Below are 23,195 nucleotides of genomic sequence, written 5' to 3'. Positions count from 1 at the left end.
TGAGGAATCGAGAGGACTTGGGTTCTGATCCCGGCTCTGCTGCTTGCTTGCTGTGGGACCATGGGCAAGTCACTTCACTTCTCTGTGCCTCAGTTGCCTCATCCGCAGAATGGGGATTTATCACCTGTTTTCCCTCCTACTTACATTGTGCGCTCGATGTGGGACAGGGATTGTGTCCGACATGATAATCTTCAATCTTGATTATCAGTGCTTAGAACAGGGCTTTACATACCGTAAATGGCTACCAAATGCTATTATTGCTATTATTATTATTGTCATTAATATTTTTAGACTGTGAGCCCACTGTTGGGTAGGGACTGTCTCTATATGTTGCCAACTTGTACTTCCCAAGCGCTTAGTACGGTGCTCTGCACACAGTAAGCGCTCAATAAATATGATTGATGATGGTGATGATGTGTACAATGTGTGTACATATACACACATAATACTGATGTTAATGATTCATGATGATATCTAATATAATATTTTTGTATATCTTTAATGTGGTCTGGATCTTGACACCACAGAGCTGCCACTCTCTTCTTAGCAGTCTGCCAAAGCCCAGACTGGCCTTCTTAATTCGCTTTTCTGTATCCTTTTCTGTTGTTGCAGTAATGGTCATTGTGTTGCCAAAATGCATTTTAAGTTGTATGTAGACTGTAAGCTCATTGTGGGCAGGGAATGTGTCTGTTAGATTGCTATTTTGTGCTCTCCCAAGTGCTTAGTACGGTGTTCTGCACACAGTATCATCATAGTTCTTGATGATGATAATAAAAATTATCATCAAAGGACTGAAGTGGCTGAAGTGAACCTCGAATAGGACACCTGGAAAATGAGCATTTTCTGGAATGTTCTGACCAACCTGGACCCCTCCCTCCCACCAGCCCCTACCCCCCATTTGCCATAGAGTAGCCCTCCGAGAACCGCTTAGCGAGTGGTTTTGCCACCAGGATGTTTGCTCCTATTTTGAAGGTCCCATCTCAAAACTAGTTTCTTGCCCACGCTAAAAATAGCCCTCTGGGCACACCCTTGGAGCAGCCCCAGGGGTGTGCAACATTTGTTGTGTTCGTTTCCTCTCAAAGGTTCCATTGTGGGAACTCACACTTGATGTATACTTCAGCTTGCCAATTGCTAAAGAGCCCACTTTTTTCAGAAGAGGTTCCTCTGTTGTGGGGTGGTTTTAACTGCTGGTATGCCTGTAAGCCTCCCCCCTTCAGAAGCATATTTCCCTTGACTCTTAGGGCCATTTCATCTCTTATTCCATCAGTTGTATTTATTGAGCGCTGTCTGTGTACAGAGCACCGTACTAAGCGCTTGGGAGGGTAACAGAGTTGGTAGACACATTCCCTGCCCACAGAAAGCGTATGGTCTGGAGGGCTATAAGTCTATCGCTTCCATCTAGTGCTTCAGGCAAGATTTCTCCCATGATGGGTAGGCAACTAGCCGCCATCTGCTCCGTAGTCTTTCCTCAGAAGTATGTCGACCCTGCCCGTGGGGAGTTATTCTCTGTACCGTTTGGAACCTGGATGCTTCTGGAGCTGCTCCTGGAGGAGCTGTGACAGATGGCGGCCCTGGCGGTGGTCACTTTGCCCTGTTGTTGCTATGAGGCGGGGGCCTGGTAGGGATGGAGGGAGACTTTCCGTAAAACAAGCAATCCATCACCCTCGCCTCACAGTTCTCCATGGTCCTGACAGGAAAGGGGCTTACGGAAACTGGTATTGGGATATCATCATCATCAATCGTATTTATTGAGCGCTTACTGTGTGCAGAGCACTGTACTAAGTGCTTGGGAAGTACAAGTTGGCAACATATAGAGACAGTCCCTACCCAACAGTGGGCTCACAGTCTAAAAGACATACAAATCAAGTTAAGGAACAACGGTGAGGAACATCGGGACACATTGAAGAAGGCCAGCCGTAAAGAGGTCTCAGGATACACAGGCTTTTCCCGAAACAAGAACTTGATATTTTATACATCACTAGTGGAGTGCTGCGGTCCGGGAGAGTCTAACAACTCTCTGAGGAATTTGAAGATGGCTTCACCTTCGTGACAAACTTGGATGCAGAGAGAGAACCTACACTTCAGCCAGACCTTGGTCAAATCTTCAACCACTGAGATATTCGATACAGAAAAAAAAAGTCTGCCATTGTAAAGATATCATCCATGGTACTTATTGAGTGCTTATTGGGTGCAGAGCACTAAGCACTTGGGAGAGTGCAGTATAACGGAACATTTTTTTTTTTGTTAATGGCATTTGTTAAGCACGTACTATATGCCAAACACTGTTCTAAGCACTGGTGTAGGTACAAATTAAACTGAACCCCATGTGGGACAGGGACTGTGTCCAACCTGATATACTTGTATCAATCCCAGCACTTAGTACAGCACTTACATTGTACAGCACTTACTTACATTGCCAATCCCAGCACTTACATTGCCAAAATCCGCCCTTTCCTCTCCATCCAAACTGCTACCCTGCTCATTCAAGCTCTCATCCGATCCCATCTGGACTACTGCATCAGCCTTCTCTCTGATCTCCCATCCTCGTGTCTCTCCCCACTTCAATCCATACTTCATGCTGCTGCTCGGGTTGTCTTTGTCCAGAAACGCTCTGGGCATGTTACTCCCCTCCTCAAAAATCTCCAGTGGCTACCAATCAATCTGCGCATCAGGCAGAAACTCCTCACCCTGGGCTTCAAGGCTGTCCATCGCCTCGCCCCCTCCTACCTCACCTCCCTTCTCTCCTTCTCCAGCCCACCCCGCCCCCTCTGCTCCTGTGCTGCTAATCTCCTCACCATACCTCGTTCTCGCCTGTCCCGCCATCGACCCCAGGCCTGGAATGCCCTGCTCCCTCTGCCCATCCGCCAAGCTAGCTCTCTTCCTCCCTTCAAGGCCCTACTAAGAGCTCACCTCCTCCAGGAGGCCTTCCCGGACTGAGCCCCTTCCTTCCTCTCCCCCTTGTCCCCCTCTCCATCCCCCCCATTTTACCTCCTTCCCTTCCCCACAGCACCTGTATATATGTATATATGTTTGTACATATTTATTACTCTATTTATTTATTTTATTTTGTTAGTATGTTTGGCTTTGTTCTCTGTCTCCCCCTTTTAGACTGTGAGCCCACTGTTGGGTAGGGACTGTCGCTATATGTTGCCAACTTGTACTTCCCAAGCGCTTAGTACAGTGCTCTGCACACAGTAAGCGCTCAATAAATACGATTGATGATGATAGTACAGTGCCTGGTGCATAGTAAGCACCTAACAAATACCACACAGTCCCTGTCCCGCGTGGGGCTCACAATCTTAATCCCCATTCTGTAGATGAAGTAACTGAGACACAGAGAAGTTAAGAGACTTGCCCAAGGTCACAAAGCAGACAAGTGGCGGTGTCGGAATTAGAACCCAGGTCCTTCTGACTCCCAGGCCATGCTGTTTCTTGGTAATAATAATAATAATAATAATGGCATTTGTTAAGCACTAACTATCTGCAAAGCACTGTTCGAAGCGCTGGGGAGGTTACAGGGTGATCAGGTTGTCCCACGTGGGGCTCACAGTCTTAATCCCCATTTTACAGATGTGGTAGCTGAGGCACAGAGAAGTTAAGTGACTTGCCCAAAGTCACAGAGCTGACAATTGGCGGAGCCGGGATTTGAACCCATGACCTCTGACTCCAAAGCCCATGCTCTTTCCACTGAGCTACGCTGCTTCTCTAAGAAGAGACGTCCCCTGTCCACACTGAGCTTACAGTACAGAGGATGCGGCTCACGTTTCAACTTCTCAGTTCTCCAGGCAAGAAAGATGATAAAGCACCCAGCTATAATTCTATGTATTCTAATGGTTTTGACACCTGTCTACATGTTTTGTTTTGTTGCCTGTGTCCCCCTCCTAGACTGTGAGCCCATTGTTGGATAGGGACCGTCTCTATATGTTATCGACTTGTACTTCCCAAGTGCTTAGTACAGTGCTCTGCACACAGCGCTCAATAAACAAGATTGAATGAATGAATGAATGATGGCAGACCGGAGGTTTACAAGCTCAGAAGGGCTGAACGTCTTGAGAGATTCCCTAGCATTTTACCAACATCACAACCAATGGGGCTTTTCGAGAAGAGAGGTGAAAGAACCAGCTTCCAGGAACTATCGTGGCCTCAAACTGCTCTCCGTGGGTGGTAAAATACTGACTGTACTTCTTTTGAACTGCCTCTCAAAGAAGATCATTAACTCTTTGTTCAATTACAGCATAACTTTAAACCAGTGTAGGTCTACGGTTTATATCGCTTTAGATTACAGACATAGATGTGGGGGGTGGGGGGGAGAAATAGTGAAATATCTACGGTGTTTTCACAGTCTTTAGAAAGGAACTGATGCAGACCTGGGCTCTGAAAATCAGTAAGAACATCCTGCTCTGCTGAGAAGCAGGGTGGCCTAGCGGTTCGAGCACCAGCCTGGGAGTCAGAAGGACCTGGTTTCTAATCCTGGCTCTGCCACTCGTTTGCTTTATGACCTTGGGCAAGTCCCTTCGCTTGTTTGTGGCTCCGTTCCTCATCTTTAAAATGGAGATTAAGACCATGAGCCTCAGGTGGGACAGGGAATGTGTCCAACCTGATTAACTTGTATCTACCGCAGCGCTTAGAACAATTCCTGGCACATAGTAAGAACTTAACAAATACCGTTAAAAAAAGAAAAAGTTTATCAAGATCCTTTCTGAGGGCCCAAGTTGGCACCTCAGAATTAAGGGTTTATACCCCTTGGGTAAAAGCAGGGTGGCATTGTTGGTTTGATTCTTTTTGGCTTACTCTTTACACCTCCACTGGAGGATGCAGTAAAGAACCTTGATGCTGATATTCAAATGCAACCCTGGCCTCCAGGATATTCTCCCAACCCAACAGACTGCGAACGCTGTCCAGAGTGCTAGAGACAGTCGCATTCGACCTCATGAACTCGTTCTACCCCTCTGTCTGGCATATAGTAAGCGCTCAACAAATACCCACCATTACCATAACTAATTCAGGCCAATGACTCATTCAGAATCATCTGCTTGTGTGAGTCTCCTGAGGGCACAGTTTACTCAATGGGCCCAGTGCTACGGACTGACGCTGTCAGAAGAAAAAGGAGGAAAGGTGCCAACCTTAAACCGTATTCAAAGATCCTCCTTGACAGATGGGACCAAATGACATCCCAGAATTCTGCTACCTCGGGGGCACCGTGTCTAATGATGCACTGATCAGCTTGGAAGGGGAAAACCCAGTCAAGAGGGCCAGTGTGTTCTTTGGGAGACTGTTCCCTCAACTTGGCCTCAAAAATCAGAGCCAAACTGTAGCTCTGCCCAACTGAACTATTAGTCAACCGCCTATGTCGTGGCTCGATATGGACTTTCATTCATTTACTCATTCATTCAGTCATATTTATTGAGCACTTACTAAGTTCAAAGCACTGTACTAAGCCCTTGGGAGAGTACAATAGAACAATAAATAGATACATTCCCTGTCCACAACAAGTTTATGGTCCAGAGTGGGAGACAGACATTAATATAAATAAATAATTACTTGCCTCAGATACCACTTTGGACACCATATGGAGGTCCTTCAGAACCATTTATGGGCCAAGACAGGATCACAATCAGTGGGATCCTTGACTAAGACCAGGCTACAAGCTTTCCTCCTCAAATCTGACAGACAATTACTCTTCCCCCCCTTCAAAGCCTTATCGAAAGCACATCTCCTTAAGAGGCCTTCCCAGATTAAGCCCCACTTTTCCTCATCTCCCACTCCATTCTGCGTCGCCCTGACTTGCTCCCTTTGCTCTCCCCCCCCCCCCACCCAGCCCCACAGCTCTTATGTACATATCTGTAATTTTATTTATCTGTATTGATGTCTGCCTCCTCCGCAGTCTGTAAACTTGCTGCGGGCAGGGAACGTCACAGTTTATTGTTGTACTGTACTTTCCTAAGTGCTTAGTACAGTGCTCTACACACAGTAAGCGCTCAATAAAGACGATTGATGGAATGAATGAATGAATACGCATCTCTTGGCTATGCTGGATGTGTGGGTGTGGAATAAACCAGAGTAGGATAACCAAACAGCTGCTGTGTGGGGAGCTGAAATAGGGTGGTGAAAAATGGACAACAGAGGAAATGTTTGAAGAATGCAGTGAAGTACAGTTTCAGACCCAGCCTTTTCCCCTTCTGTCATATGCTTCCCAAGCACCTAGGACAGTCCTCTATCTTCTATAAATGCTGCTGCCACAGTTGGTGATGCTACTGAGAATGAAGAAAGCCCACTCATTAGCTAGAATTTCCCAGTTTATTAGGTGTTAGGTGTGAGACTGTGAGCCCCAGGTGGGACAGGGGCTGTGTCCAGCCCAATTTGCTTGTATCTACCCCAGCGCTTAGTACAGAGTACAGCACCTGACACATAGTCAGCACTTAACAAATACCACAGTTATCATTATTCTCTACCGCTGTCCAGTGGATTTCTCCCCGCACCTGACAGGGTAATCATTTGGGATTCTCTTGTCTCCCCTGACCCTCTGACAGAAATGTAAACCAACTTCTGGAAGGTCTTTCTGTCTCCTCTATTTGGGTCGTGACTACCAGGAACACCAAAAGATAGGTTTGAGTGTTGGGTTAAAAGGACAGAGGATCCGCATTTAACAAGGATCCTTCTTTCCATCTGAACGGCGATATTAGGAGGACAGAGGAGCATAAAAAATGCTGTCAGAAAGCTCCTATGAATCCAGTTTTATTTATTCTCCCAGTGCCTTCCTACACTAAGGTTTTATGATCTTTTCAGATTTTAACCATGACCCATCCATAGGGCCCCTTTCCTCCAAAACATCACTAAGGTCACGTCTCCAAGAGCTCTTCCTTGTTTTAAGCCCTCTTTTCCCCATGTCTTCCTCCCTTTTAAGTCATCTTTGCACTTCAATCTGTGACCTTTGGACATTTGCTATTCACCCCACCCCAAACCCCACAGCACTTTTAATTATATCTTACAAATTACTTACTTATCCATAGTAATGTCCGTCTCCCCCTCTAGTCTGTAAACTTGTTATGGGCAGGGGGTGTATCTGGCAATTCTGTTGTATTGTACTCACCCTAGCACTTAGTACAGTGCTCTGCACATGGTAAGCACTCAATAAGTACGATTGATTTCCTTCCCGGGCTCTTCCTGCTCCGTCACAGATTTCCTTGCATCTTCATTCAGTCCATCATATCTCATGAGCGCTTTCTGTGTGCAGAGGGCTGTACTAAATGCTTGGGAGAGTACACTATAACAGACACACTCCCTGCCCACAGTGAGATTGCAGTCTAGATACGAGTTTACAGGCAGTGGTTCATGGCTACTATAGTCATCTGTGCTCAGTTGTCAAAGGCTTACAAATTCCTCTCTGCCTTCTCCTTTAACCTTTCTCCAGGCCTGGTTTCCAGACCCAGTATTCACTGGGTCTCGTGAACGTCTTAGATGGTGAGATAATCCCTCGGGCCTCAAATTTCTGCATCTTTGTCCTGTGAGCTCTCTTTCTGGATGCAGGCCAAAGTTTGGTGACTTTTCTAATTGCAAGTGAACTTTTATCTCAGAAGCCTTGAAGTTATCTACCTTTTGTTTAGAAATTAGTTCCAATTTCAGGGGAATCATAGAATCATCGAACACGTCTTACGGTATTAGGAAAACATTCGTATAAAGACAGAGCCGTTTTAATGAAAAATAGGCTTCACCCGTCTTTCTCGCGTGGAAATGCTTATGAGTTTTAATCTTCGATTTTCAGAAAATGTTTTAGTGGAAATGTGGAGTAGCCCTGAGGTTCTATAAATGGTGTGTGGCAATCCAAGGCACTGTGTGTATATGTTAATTTAGGGGAAATACGTTTCAGTCCCCTACTGGATCGTAACATTTTTTTCATTCCCAAATGTATTTAGACTTTTCTCTTGATCCTAGAATTCATACTTTGCCCATAAAGGCCAGGGGTTTTAACTGCCTGATGTATATATCTCAACCTTGCAAATGAAATAGTAAATATTTACCTGCCCACAAAGATATTTTTACTTCTCTCACCATAAATTGTTGTTTACCTAGAATTGAGTGTTTACTTGTTTATACTGGTTGAAATCACACAGTGTTCTTTACTGCAACTTGGTAAAATCCCCAAATTGCAGTAGCTGCTGAGTCAAGTTTGTCTGTTGTTTACTACAGGTCCATGACCTCTAAATAATAATTCTTGGTATAATTAAAACTTTCAGCACTGTATTTCACTGAGCTAAACAATATTTCCTTCCATCATGATGATTATAGATCACTTTGACACTGGTGATTTATGGGAAGGAGTGGTGCAAATTTTTGGGCCTGTGGATTTTTAAAAAATGTAAATATCATACAGCTTTTTAAATTTTATATGTTATTTTCTGGCTATAGTGTGGTTCTGGCATTTCTTTAAAAATTGCAGTAACTGAACTACAGATTTTCTTTTCCCATTCAAGTTCTAATTGGCTTTTGAACATGATTTGTAGATTGCTTCTGTTTGAATTCGTGTTGATTTAAAGAACTGTTAGTTCGAACCTGCCTATGAACAATTTTAGACTTTTTCATGAATTCAAGTACATTTGAGGTGACAGCATTGGCAAAATTGTTTCTGCCTGTGAAATTCAAAACCTTGGGACAGGAACCGTAAATTTTCTAAGAAAGTGTAATTCAGCCTCGTGTAAACTATGGCTCTGGTTTAGACTCTGTATTTTAGCTGAATTTATCTCATTCATTTGGTGGTCAGGTCCCATTATTAGCCACTTTAGCCCTCATGTTTATTTGTTTTGAGAGTAATGATGGTATTTTGGTGTGCTCTGCTTACTCTGTGCCAAGTGCTGCAGTAAATAGACTGTAAACTCATTGTTGGCAGGGAACACGTCTACCAACTCTGTTGTATTCTCCCAGGTGCTTAGTACAGTGTTCCTCACACGGTAAGCTCTTAATAAATGCCACTGATGGTGATGATAAATACAAGAAGCAGTGTGGCTTAGGGTAGAGAGCACTAGCTAGCCTGGGAGTCAGTGGACCTAATCTAATCCCAGATCCTCCACTTGTCTGCTGTGTGACTTTGGACAAGTTACTCCACTTCTCTGTCCCTCAGCTCCCTCATCTGTAAAATGGGGATGCAACGTTTGTTCTCCCTCCAACCCAGACTGTGAGACAGAGTGGCTTAGTGGAAAAAGCCCGGGCTTGGGAGTCAGGGGTCATGGATTCTTATCCCGACCCCGCCACTTATCGGCTACGTGACTTTGGGCAAGTCACTTAACTTCTCTGTGCCTCAGTTACCTCATCTGGAAAATGGGGATTAAGATTGTGAGCCCCACGTGGGACAACCTGATTACCTTTTATCTACCCCAGTACTTAGAAGAGTGCTTGGCACATAGTAAGAGCTTAACAAATACCTTCAGTATTATTATTACTATCTTTTATCTACCACAGAGCTTAATGCAGTGCTTGTCACGTAGTAAGCGCTTAACCAATATTGATATTATTATTGCTCCTGTTGTTGTTTTGGTCAATCAGATCAGACACAGTCCATTTCCCACTTGGGATGCTCAGTGTAAGAGAATTGTATTGATTTCATCTCTTGCTTGAAATTTTAAAATTGATTTTAATGGTGGCCTTACTCTCGTACATATTGTGTAATATGGCAATTTGTGTCTGCTTGTGTCCCCCACGAGATTATAAATTAGTCAGGAGTAGGCTCGGGCTACGGCATGTTCCCCAAGAAGATAGACTGGGGCTTTGATAACAGGTTGCCGGAGTGCCGAAGGGAGTTTCCCCCACCGCTTTTCACCCTCATCGTTTCTCTTGCTGTCAGTGAAAGATGGTTTGGTTTAAGAGAAGGTTAACAGAGAACAATAGTAATAATAACAATAATTATGGTATTTGTTAAGCACTTACTATGTGCCAGCACCGTACCAAACGCTGGGGTAGATGCAAGCGGGTGGTTTTGGGCACAGTCCCTGTCCCTCGTGGGACTCACAGTCTCAATCCTCATTTTACAGATGAGGTTACTGAGACCCAGAGAAGTGAAGTGACTTACCCAAGGTCACGCAGCAGACAAGTGGGGGAGGCGGGATTACAACCCGTGCTCCGTCCACTACGCCATGCTGCTTCTGAAACTCTGTCACTTGTCTGCTGTGCGACCTTGGGCCAAACACTTAACTTCCCTGTGCCTCATTTGCCTCATCTATAAAATGGAAATGGAGGGTGTGAGCCCTATGTGGGACAGGGACTGCGTCCAACCTGATTACGTTCTATCTACCCCAGCTCTTAGTTCAGTGCCTGGCACATAGTAAGCACCTAATAAATAGCATTTAAAGAAAAAACAAACCAAAAAGCTCAGTTAACTCGTAAGCCTAGGAGGAGATGGGTAGAAGTAGTAGGGATTTAGGAAGGGAGAGATTAAATAGCATATTCTGTGTCCAGCTGTCCTCTGGACAGAGTTATGGAGACTAACCAATGGGAGGCTAAATGTAATGGCATGTCTAGCTCCATCACCACTAGCATGCCTGATGTTGAACAGAAATAAAACTATATTTTAAATGCCTTCATTTCTAACTTGCCACTGATTCTAACTAGGTTCCTCTTTCTGCCTTCCACCACCATTCAGCAGTAGAGACTGAGATTTTACTTCATATCTAAATATCTTTACATTTATTACACTAATTGGTAAATTGACACGTAATTTAACTGAATGCTTAGAACACCAAATTTCAATTTGTCAGGGACTGAAGAGGTAGTCTGTGGATTTTGGCCAGGGTGATGCTGCTTTTTCCTCTAGCTGCTGACTTTCGATTACTGAATGTTCACGTGTCCACCAGAGTGTAGACACGTGAAATGATAGGACAAGGTCCCCAAACTAAATTTGTTTATGCTAGGGAAAGCGCTTAGTACAGTGCTTTGCACACAGTAAGCCCTCAATAAATACGATTGACTAGGGAAAAGTTGGATTGGAGAGAGGGCTTTGTCACTGGTAGCTAAAATGCGGTTTTTTTTGATCGGTGATTTACAATTAACAATCTTGTGATCGTCTACTTTGTCGCAGAGAATTGAGTTGCTGGTAAATAATGGACCTTGAAAATATATAAACGTGTCTATCTAAATACCTGTGTGCCAAACACGATTTCTCTTTCTGCTGCTTTGATTGCTTGGCAGTTTAATTGGAAATCCAGTGTTATGAACTGGTGGGAAATTGTGTCTCTAGGCTATACTAAGTTTAGTCTAATGAGGTTTCAAACCATCCAGTTGTAAACCCCAGAAAATCTGGATTTTTCGAATGGAATGAAATGGCATGACCGATTCCTCCGGGACCAACCGACCCTTTATTTGTTTGGATGACACTGTACTGCAGTTGGGCCTTTACTCAATTGGAAAGTAGCATAACTTAAAGTTTATAGTAGACCAGCGTTTGTCAGCATTGCCAGACCGACCCAAAGAGTGGCTAGAGGCTAGGATGGAAGCCGGCTTGGTCCCTGCCGGGGTTGAGGCGGTGGACCAAACTGGGCCTCGACTAGGATTGCCTTCTGTGCTACCATCTGGATATCTCCATGGTTACTCAGATGCTAGGTGGAGGTGACAGTAGTAGTAGAGGTATTTATTGATTTTTTTTTTTTCTCCCCCACTCAATGCGATGCACTGTACTAAGCTCTTGAGACAGTACGGGACACACCCCCTCCCCATAAGCTGATCACACTGTTAATGCGGGAGACAGACGTGGCCTGGGACACTCATTATGGGCAGGGAACGTGTCTGCTGATTCTGTTGGCTTGTACTCTCCCAAGCGCTTAGTACAGTGCTCTGCATATAGTAATTTCTCGTTAAATGCCGTTGATTGATTGATAGAGCATGGACTTGGGATTTAGAAGGACCCGGGCTCTGCCGCTTGTCCGCTGTGAGACCTTGAGCAAGTCAGTTCATTTCTCTGGACCTCAGTTGCCTCATCTGTAAAATGGGGATGAAGACTGTGAGCCCCATGTGCGACAGCGACCGTTTCCAACCTGATTAGCTTATATCTATCCCAGTGCTTAGAACGGTGCTTGGCTCATAGTAAGCACTTAGCAAACGCCCTCATCCTTATCAGTTATTAGTAAAGGGACGTGATGGTATGGAGCTCGGAAATGATAGTGTGGAATGCCGAAATGGTAGGCAGGCGGTGGTGATCGTGATCTAGCTAGAGAATGGTATGCTGTGCCAATATCTGGCACGATGGCAGAGTTCTGACCCTTGGTTTATAATCAGGCAAGCATCTTTGAGGAAATCACTGCCATAGTTAGAGCATGTAAGAGTGGTAAAACCCCTGCCTGTGATGGAACAGCTGCTGAGAAAATATGCAGGGAGCTACTGGGCTCATTAAACATACATAGGCTTTTGCTCAACATATGGAACGCCGAGAAAGTTGCTGCAGGATTTCGAAGATGCCACTATTAACATTAGCTTCAAGAAGGCTGGAGAGAGCTGAAAGTATCCTGGCATTGTTCTCCATTGCTGACAAGACCTAGGCCACGTTTCTCTAGGACCCAAGATCAAAAAGCTTGGTGCTCCCCGAAATGCAAAATAATAATAGTAATAATAATAATAATGTTGGTTTTGTTAAGCGCTTACTATGTGCAAAGCACTGTTCTAAGCACTGGGGAGGATACAAGGTGATCAGGTTGTCCCACCTGGGGCTCACAGTCTTCATCCCCGTTTTACAGATGAGGTAACTGAGGCACAGAGAAGTTAAGTGGCTTGCCCAAGGTCACACAGCTGACAAGTGGCTGAGCCGGGATTCAAACCCATGACCTCTGACTCCCAAGCCCACGCTCTTTACACAGAGCCACGCTGCTTCTCTAAATGTCTGTAGAAACTTGCGGGGGGCACAGGGTGCGTCAACTCTGCAGCATGACAGAAAGAATAACACCAAAGATGTCCCTTCTCTATCGTATTTGGAAAATTTACCCAGATATTTCATAGCAGTAGACTTGGGATTTGGCAGTTATCACTCAGTTAGTGGAATTTACTACGCACAGCACTGTTCTAAGTTTGTGGGAGAGTACGGTAGTGTAAAATTGGTAGGCATGATCCTTGACTATATGTTGCCAACTTGTACTTCCCAAGCGTTTAGTACAGTGCTCTGCACACAGTAAGTGCTCAATAAATACGATTGATTGATTGATCACTAGGCGCGTACAGTCTTTACAGATTTGTCTGTCCTGGGAAATTTATGGAAATTCTAGGTACTCCATGACAATATGAATGGACACGTATTAAGTTGTCTTGTTCGACTTGTGCCGCATTTGAGGACCCTGAGAAGGAAAAAGTAAACTAGAACACGCTTCCAGTCTTCTACAAACCTTCTCCACTTCAACAAGCTATGTGCAGTTATCGAAAATCTTGAGTCACACCAGGAGCTGCTAATTTGATGACTGGGCTTTTGATGCATCCTCAAAGACTGCTTTATTATGGTAAATTCTCAGGCAAGGGAATTGCTGAGAAGGAAAGGAGAAACTATGTTTCCCAGAATGTAGAGGAGTTGAGTCATAACGGTTTTTTTTACACCACATTAAGTGGAGGTGGTCCTGGGCAGAGCCAAGCCCACTGAGTTCTTTTGTTAGGGGTGGAAGGGGTGATGATCTCTCTCTCTTTCTCTCTCTCTGTCTCTCTCTGTCTCTCTCTGTCTCTCTCTCTCTCTCTCTCTCTCCCCCCCCCCCCCCCCCCCGGGATTGGGGGAGTGAGGAGGTTTTCAGTCTATTTCAGTAAAGGTGGCTTCACATTGAGTCCAAATTCCCCTCTTTTAAGTTTATCTCATCTGTAAAATTGGTATTTGGACTGTGAGCCCCTTGTGGGACAGGGACTCTGTCCAACCTGATTAGCTTGTGTCTACCCCAGCGCTTAGAACAATACTTGGCACTTCGCAAGCACTTAACAGATACCATTATTATTGTAGAGAAATGGAAGTGGCAGTTAGGGAGATGAGTCGCAGGGTGAGGAGATGAGACAATCAGAGGTGGCTCCTGGAGGAGCTCTGATCAATCAATAATATTTATTGAGCACTTACTGTGTGCTGAACACTGTACTAAGCACATGGGAGACTCCAGGATAACCAGGAACTTTCAGTCTGGGTGGGGAGATGGACATTAAAATAACCTTATCTTGTATCTACCTCAGCGCTTAGCACAGTGCCCTGCACATAGTAAGCATTTAACAAATACCACAGTTATGAGGGTGCCGGGCAGAAAGAAGGACATGAGCAAGGGGACAATGGTGAGGGCGAGGTGAGCCATACACGTACCTCGAAAGATTTTCTTCATCACCGCGGAGCTGAGTGCTGTTACCTCTGGGTATCCAATATTACCTGCCTGATAAAAATGTAGAAAATAAACCAAGAGGGCTAGCTTGCCTTTGGCAGACTTTGGGGTACAATTAGGTATCACACATTAGCCCCAGCCAAAGGTTTAGAGAGTAGTTGTGGAGCAAAAACTGGGCCTCCCTTCTCACTTCTTAAGCCGTTCCTTTAGTGTCACTTCTGTGCTGTATGTTTTCCCCCCTCTCATCCCGGGTTTTAGAGAAATCATCTCTAACTGCTCCTCTTTAATGGCAATACGTTAATCAGAGCAAATCCTTAATTCCCAGAAGGTATCCACGCTTACTCTCTCCCTTTGAATCGGAAGGGAAATGAATGAGCTAGCGATGTGAAATGGTGCGCGAGGGAGATGTCACTGTGGTGGGAAGAATGTGGGAATGCCTGACTTGCTTACAAAAGCATGTGATTTCATTAGGATTCTCCCTTCTATCATCCCTCAATCTCACTTGGAAACTTTAGGGTTCAGGGATCGTGGACTGCCACCCTCACCTGCCAGCGTTCATCAGGGAACGCGTTTCCCAACTCTGCTATGTTGTATTCTCCCAAGCACTTAGTACAGTGCTCTGCACATATTCAGTGTTCAGTAGATATGATTGATTAACTGACTGATTGATCGCCTTTCTCTTCCACAGCAGGGATCTTCCTCCAGTGATTTTCTTGATCAGCTGCGACTAACTGGTTTGTTGTCCATTTTTTCCTTCTGAAGATGGAGGCGGCAGGGCATCCTTAATGGGACGGCATCTCCACCCCGCTTCAGAAGCGGAAAAAGTCCAGGCACCTCCTGAATTTTTCTCGGGCAGTTAAACTCTTCGGCTCTGGAATCCATGTTTTATCATGGATCTGATTTTATGGTGAATTTCCTTGGGTCATGAGTCCCATGTGGGACAGGGATTGTGTCTAACCTTATGATGTGGTATCTGACCCGTCACTTAGTACAGTGCTTGGCACATAGTAAGTACTTGACAAATGCCATAATTATTACGATGGTAGCTCTGAAACCTTCGTCTCTTAGACAAGCAGTGGGCAGAAGAAGGGAGGCAGCTAGAATTTCCCGTAATTCTGGCCTGCACCGCTTAAGGGTGCTTACCTCCTTCCCTTCCCCACAGCACCTGTATATATGTATATATGGTTGTACATATTTATTACTCTATTTATTTATTTATTTATTTTACTTGTACATTTCTATCCTATTTATTTTGTTGGTATGTTTGGTTCTGTTCTCTGTCTCCCCCTTTTAGACTGTGAGCCCACTGTTGGGTAGGGACTGTCTCTATGTGTTGCCAATGTGTACTTCCCAAGCGCTTAGTACCGTGCTCTGCACATAGTAAGCGCTCAATAAATACGATTGATTGATTAAGGGTGCTCTTAATTGGACATTAGCTACCATTCAAACACATTCAGCTATACAAATACACAGTCAATCACAGGGCTATTCCAACTGACCCCATAATGTTCAGAGAAGCAGCATAGTTTAGTGGCTGTAGCACAGTCCTGGGAGTCAGAGGGCCTGGGTTCTAAGTCCGACTTCTCTTCTTGTCTGCTGCGTGACCTTGGGCAAGTCACTTCACTTCGCTGGACCTCAGTTCCCTCATCTGTAAAAATGTGGGACTGTGAGCCCCATTTATTTTACTTGTACATATCTATTCTATTTATTTTATTTTGTTAGTATGTTTGGTTTTGTTCTCTATCTCCCCCTTTTAGACTGTGAGCCCACTGTTGGGCAGGGACTGTCTCTATATGTTGCCAATTTGTACTTCCCAAGCGCTTAGTACAGTGCTCTGCACACAGTAAGTGCTCAATAAATACGATTGATGATGATGATGTGAGACATGGACCGTTTCCAAACTGATAAGCTGTATCTACCCCAGTGCTTAGTACAGTGCCTGGCGCATAGTAAGCACTCAGTAAATAACATTTTAAAACAGTATTGATTTTGACCAGGTGAACAAGAAGTTCATGAACTTAATCGAGTTAAAAACTAGAGAACTGGGGGAAACTGGCTTATCCTGTTATCTAAAACAGTACACGTCAGGATTCAGTGCGTTATGCCTTTAAGCAGTTCACTGACTCTTGTAATAATAGTAATAATAATTGTGGCATTTATTAAGTGCTTACTATGTGCCAAGCACTGTTCTAAGCACTGGGGTGGATGCAGGCAGATCGGGTTGGAGAGTGTCCCTGTCCCAAACGGGGCTCACAGTCTTGATCCCCATTTTACCAATGAGGTAACTGAGGCAAAGAGACGTTAAGTGACTTGCCGAAGGTCACACAGTAGGCACATGGCAGAGCCGGGATTAGAACACAGATCCTTTTGATTCTCAGGTCCGTGCTCTATCCACTGGGCCGCACTGTAGAACACGTACTCAGAGTTGATAAAGATTAAATTGTTAAATGCATTTCAAGGCAGTTCAATGTGCGTCATTCACAAAAGCCAGAGCAGTGTAAATTTGGAAAAATGTGACCTAGAACATTTTCATTTTGGGATTTTATTAAAAAATCGGAAGACTTGGATGTTTAGAAATCAACATTTTATTCACAACCTGTCAGGTGTAATGTTTGCAGATTGTCTGAAATACTGTCTGAAATAGTTTTAGCACACTTTGAACAAAGATAAATAAAGTATTCTGAGGACATCTGCTATACAGAGATGCAGAATATATTAAAATGGAGCCAGTTGTTTGTAGTTGGCTTTCAGCGTCCATCCAACTGCTGATGAACCTAAATCCTGTTTAGATTGTGAGACAACTGCCTTCCTTTGTGTTCCCACGAACTCTGAAAAACTGGATGCAAATCAAAAGTAGCTAATGAAAGTATTTAGATTTTTACTTGACAAGGTTCAGCACTTTGAATTGCCTCCACAGGCGATGGGCACAGTTTGGGGGAGGAGCTGTCACTGGGTAGGTGGGGTGGCTCGGGAGAGCCCCGAATTAGTATCTGTGCCCCCAGAGGACTGCAGATGAGGACTCTGAAAGAGCTCAGATTTCAGGATTTGGTGTTCGGAGGTGAAATGCAGACACACAGGACCTAATCCTCTGGATTTTTGCCTTTTATTGTTGTTAAAAGTATATTTAGAACGTTTACCTTCAGCAGCATGGCATAGAGGATAGAGCACAGGCCTGGGAGTAAGAAGGTCGTGGGTTCTAATCCCACCTCTGCTAGTTGTCTGCTGTGTGGCCTTGGGCAAGTCACTTCACTTCTCTGTGCCTCAGTTACCTCATCTGTAAAATGGGGATTAAGACTGAGACCAATGCAGGACAGGGGCTATGTCCAACCCGATTTGCTTGTATTTATTCATTCATTCAATCATATTTATTGAGCGCTTACTGTGTGCAGAGCACTGTACTAAGTGCTTCGGAAGTACAAGTTGGCAACATATAGAGACGGTCCGTACCCAACAGCGGGCTCACAGTCTAGAATCCACCCCAGCGCTTAGTACAGTGCCTGGCACATAGTAAGCACTTAATAAATATCATTATCATTATATCTTATTCACTATTAGATATTAGCTTGATTCCCATGACCTCATAGGTCAGTTGAATAATAATGATTTCAGGTTTTAGCCTCATAAGTAGCATACTTTCTGATCTAAAAAGTAAATGTTTGTCTTTCATGTATTCTCATTGTTCGAATGTTTGGCAAAAAATTTTTTTTTTGTTGCCTTAATGTATTTCCAGGTATGCCCCCTTTGAGCATTTCAAATGTCTCAAGTGCTTTTTAAGACTCGGATGTATGCCCTGCCCATTTTCTTTGTTTTGTAATAGAATTATTCTCTTGTTCCATTAAAGTGAAGTGCACCTACTGGCAACAATTAAACAAGATCAATGAACTTTACTTGTTCTAAATGAGAGCATTCAGTAGGTTGGGGAGAGTCTTGTGGAAAGGAGAGAAGGGATATGCAGGCTTTTCTTGTTAGTCTTTTACAATTGGTCTGACACCTCCAAGGTGTTCAGTACAGTGCTTTGCACCCAGTAAACGCTCAATAAATATGGTTGAATAAATTTGTTTTGAAACCCATGTGACTCCTTTCACAGATCATATGCTAATAATTCGGATTGTTCTCTTGAGTTTTCTAAGTCCTGCCTCGTGTATCCGTTCAGTGATTTGTCAATTTTATTGAAAGTCAAATACTTAGTAGAGTGCTTTGCACACAGTAAATGCTCAATAAATGCCATTGATTGGGTCTCTTTCTATTTGTAATGACAACACTTGGGTTGCCTCCTAACTCAGTGGTCTTTTCCATTTTCTTTTGTCTGCTCTGTTGGCTTTTTTAAAGATGCGCATGCAGTGTCCTTAGTTTACTTTTAGTAAATTTAATGTTAAGGAAATGAAACGGAGAAACTGGAATGGAGATGGAAATATTGAGGGGACAGGTGTACTTCTTAGTGTAGGTTTCACTCATTTCAATATAGATAAGTATACAACGTGTATAATATCAGCAATGTGGAAATAGGTATTTTGTGAATGGCTATCTGCCTTGCACAGCTATAGTGGAAAATATAAAAAAAAAATCACAGTGGCCCAGGTCATCAGGACCTGGGTTCTAATTCTGGCTCCGCCACATGTCTGCTGTGTGATCTTGGGTAGTTCACTTAACTTCTGTGGCCTCAGGTACCTTGTCTGTAAAATGGGGATTAAGAATATGAGCCCCATGTGGGAAAGGGACAGTGTCCAATGTGATTAACTTGTATCTACCCCAATGCTTAGAATGGTGCTTGGCACATAGCAAGCACCATTAAATGCCTTAATTATCTGAACAACCATAATTAGGAATATAGTGTTCACCCTGTTCTGAACAAGAGGTTAAATAAAGGGGCATACATCATGCAAGAAACTGACTTAGTGTGTTTATTAAACACTGAATAAAAATCAAAGGTACACAATCAAATAGCAATGTAAATATGTATCAATAACAAGACTTTGAATTAGATTTTTTTTGGTGTACGTATCCAAACACTTCAAAAGGTTAACTTTCACTTCAGGTCTGGAAAAGGACACCTAGAACTAACAGAATAGAGGCAGGTTATTATCTAGACTGTATCTAGACCTAGATTATTATCTAGAACCCTCTAAATGGGAAGCTCATTGTTGGCAGGGAGTGTGCCTGTGAACTGTTACTGTGAAGTGAACAGTACTCTGCCCACAGTAAGCGTTCAATAAGTATGATTGAATAGTGGATAGAGCCCGGGCCTGGGCGTCAGGAGGACCTGGGTTCTAGGCCCGACTCCACTACTGCACTGTGCTAAGCGCTTGGGAGAGTACAATATACCGCAAATCCACTTGACCAACTGAAAAGCACTTTCAGCGGTTCTTCATGTCTCCATCAGAGGTTAAGTAGGCATCGCCACTCACTACTAATATATTTAGCAATCTATACTAGTCTCTTTTGACATCGATCCCGTTGACAGCCTTTACTTCTAAAACAACACATGTCTCAGTCACACTATCGATTTTCTCTTTCCTCCCCTCAACAACTTAATACCACGCAGTGTTTTAAGTGGGACCAACTCAGGCGTGTGTCAGGGCGAATGCAATTTCAGACATCTAGAAACTGGAACTACAGAGGGAGTCAATTAAAACAGTTCCTTTTCAAGGGATTCATTCCAAACAAGCATATTCCTGGATCTAAAAACAATGCCCAGAGGGCTATTGTCTTTGAAATGCTGTGGTGTTAGCGTAAGCATGTAGTGTTCTTACTTCTCTCAAGCTTACATACTCCCTAGCCTTGTCCTTATCTCTGTTACTGCTGATGGTATTTATTGAGTGGTATTTATTTATTAATTCAGTGGTATTTATTGAGCGCTCACTGTGTACAGAGCACTGTACTAAGCGCTTGGGAGAGTATAATAGAACCATAAGCTAACAATTTCCCTACCCATAGTGACAGTTTTGTTGCCCTTTCCCCTACCTGGGATTCCTTCTGTCTTCAGATTCGACAGGCCACATCTGTCCCTACACCTCAAAGCCTTTCTAAAATGTCACCACTTACAAGAGACCCTTCCAGATTCATGCCTAAATCTCCCCTATTTATAACCCCCACAATCGCCTGTTCAGCATTTCTGTGCACCACTTAAATATAAAGGCATGCACAGCCCATCTGTACATACCCTATTAATAGTAATAGTGGTGTTTGTTTTGTTTTTTTTTAATAGTATTTGTTAAGCACCTACTATGTCCCAGGCATTGTACTAAGCACTGGGGTAGACACAAACTTATCAGGTTGGACACTGTCCCAGTGCCACCTGGGGCTCACAGTCGAAATCTCCATTTTACAGACGTGGTAGCTGTGGCATAAAGAAGTGAAATGACTTGCCCAAGGTCACCCTGAAGACAAGTGGCGGAGGCAGGATTAGAACCCAGGTCCCTCTGACTGCCAGGCCCGTGTTCTATCGACTAGGCACCACCACATAACAATTTGTTAAGCACTTAACATATGCCAAGCACTTTATTAAGCACTGAGTTAGATACAAGATAATCACTTTATTTAAGCACTCACTCAAGCACATATGCCACTTTCCTTCTTCCTCCTGATTTATTTTAATGTCTATCCTGCTACATAGTAACCGCCTTGAGGACAAGCCTATTAATTCTTTTATACTCTTCCAAGCTCATAGTACTGTTTACAAAGTTCTGTCGATTGATAATGGAAAAATTGTTTATGGGATCATTTGAATTGTGTGTGTGTGTGTTTTTTTCCTCAGCAGATTGTAATTAGTTGTTCAATCTTGGCAAAGTCTATGATACATATTTTTATGTAAACATTTATTTCCGAGCCCTTAATTTTATGATTCATTACTTGAGGACATCTCCATTTACTTATTACTTTAAGACAGAATATTCATTACAAAGTCTGATGCTCTGGAATGTAATTTTACGTAGCGTGTATCTCTTATACATAAAACATCCACTCACCTTCACACTGTGCCCACCCATCTACCACTCAGACACATCCCCCCATCTCCCTTTATTCATGTGCATTTCAATGTGTACCGACCATCCTGGATTCCCCACTTGCTCTGAGGCTAGAGCCTTGCTCTCCAAAATAGAGCCCTTCTGAGGTCATGGGGTTTGTGGGGATCTGGACCAGACATTCCCATAATGACTGTCCAGGATTCCCCACTACAGTCAGCTAAATTGTAAATGCTTCAAGTTGTGATTTTATAAATCGTTCTCATAAAGGCATGATTTGCACAAATCTCGGCTTTTTTCCAAGCAAAAAAGAGTTTCTGAACGTTTATAGTCCAGAAGACTTGGCTTCGCTACTCGTTTTCCAAACTGTCATTCCAGTAGGAAACTCTTGCGGTCAATCATTTGAGTGCCTCATATCCAGAGCATTGAACTAAGCTCTTGGGAGCATACAAGGGAGCTAATAGGCACAGTTTATCATCCAGTGGGGAAGTGCTTTTTTTAATGGTATTTGTTAAGCACTCACTATGTGTCAAACACTGTACTCAGTGCTGGGGTAGATACAAGCTGATTAGGATGGGCACAGTCCTTGTGTCCCAAATATGGCTCAAAGTCTTAATCCGCATTTTACAACGAGGAATCTGAGGCACAGAAAAGTTCAGTGACTTGCCCAAAGTCACATAGCAGAGAAGAGGCAGAGTCAGGATTAGAACCCAGGTCTTCTTACTCCCAGGCCCGTGCTCTTACCACTAGGCCCTACTGAATGACTTTTGTTATTTTAAAAACCAGTTACTCTTTGTGAAGACCTGTTTTTTGTTCTTTTAAATGGAATAGTTTTTCAAACAGGCGAATATATATATTTTGGAGTGTGTTAGATTTCTGAGAGATACTGTTTTTCACAGCCTCTTAATGCACATTCGCACTTGCTAATTTAAAGCAGGAAAGGACCACAAGAGATCATCTAATCCATCTCTCGGGCTGAATTACATGCAAACCATCCCATAAAAAAGAACATCCACCCTTTTCCTAAAATCCCCAAATGTCTAACTTAAATTCCGGCTGCAGCTGCAGTTTAAGATTTTTTATATTATACGGGGCTAATTCTAAAGAGATGAATTCTAGTGAAGTATGTTTCTAGCAAGAAGATTCTGATTATCCGAGCACATGATGGGTTGCAGTGTGTTATGGGATTAGCAGATTCCCATGAGGGACCTACCTGTAGCAGGCTGATGATCAATCAATAAATTTTATTTATTGAGCACTTAAAATATGCGGAACACTAAATGCTTGGGAGAGTACAATATAACAGAGTTGGTAGACACATTCCCTGCCCACATCATGTGGCAGAACCATTGAGAGTAGCCAGGTATTTGCATTCAGCAGAAATTGGCAGTGATAGCGTGGAAGCTGCCGCTCAAATTTCCATTCTTTAATTAAGCTGATATTCAGTAATTGTGGGGAAGAGAACAGAAGCAGAGAAGCCTTAACAACTTTTTGCAGATGAAGCAAATCTTGGTTTTACCAAAGTACCTCAGGACAAAAGTTTAGGTATTCTATTTATTCCCTACCTTCAAATGCAACCCTGAGTACAAAGGAAAAACGTAGGGTGGTGCAGTGAACAGCGAGACTGTAAACTCTTTAAGGGAAGGCTACTCTGTGCCCTTTTCTATAAATTTGCCTTCCAAGGAGTCCAGTTCCATTGCTTTGCTTAGGTTGGGTCTTGTCTTAATGCTGTCAGTTCGTCTCCGACCCATCGCGACTCCATGGATGTGTCTCTCCCAGAATGCCCCAACTCAGCCTGCATTCGTTCCGGTAGTGGATCTATGGAGTTTCCTTGGCAAATATATGGAAGTGGTTTCCCATTGCCTTCTTCCGCACGTTAAACTTGAGTCTCCGCCTTTGACTCTCTCCCCTGCTGCCGCTGCCCAGC

The 23,195-nt window shown here is 43.6% G+C and overlaps 1 protein-coding gene across 1 annotated transcript in view; it reads left to right on the top strand.

Annotated features, from left to right (window-relative positions):
• Positions 1-23,195, top strand: part of AKT3 (AKT serine/threonine kinase 3) — a 156,803-nt gene that overhangs the window by 17,627 nt on the left and 115,981 nt on the right. The gene's annotated exons all lie outside the window — the stretch shown is intronic.

This window comes from Tachyglossus aculeatus, chromosome 19 (genome assembly GCF_015852505.1).
Source record: "Tachyglossus aculeatus isolate mTacAcu1 chromosome 19, mTacAcu1.pri, whole genome shotgun sequence".
NCBI lineage: Eukaryota > Metazoa > Chordata > Mammalia > Monotremata > Tachyglossidae > Tachyglossus > Tachyglossus aculeatus.
The sequence above is the reverse complement of the archived record's forward strand: the minus strand, read 5'-3'. Positions and strand labels throughout refer to the sequence as shown.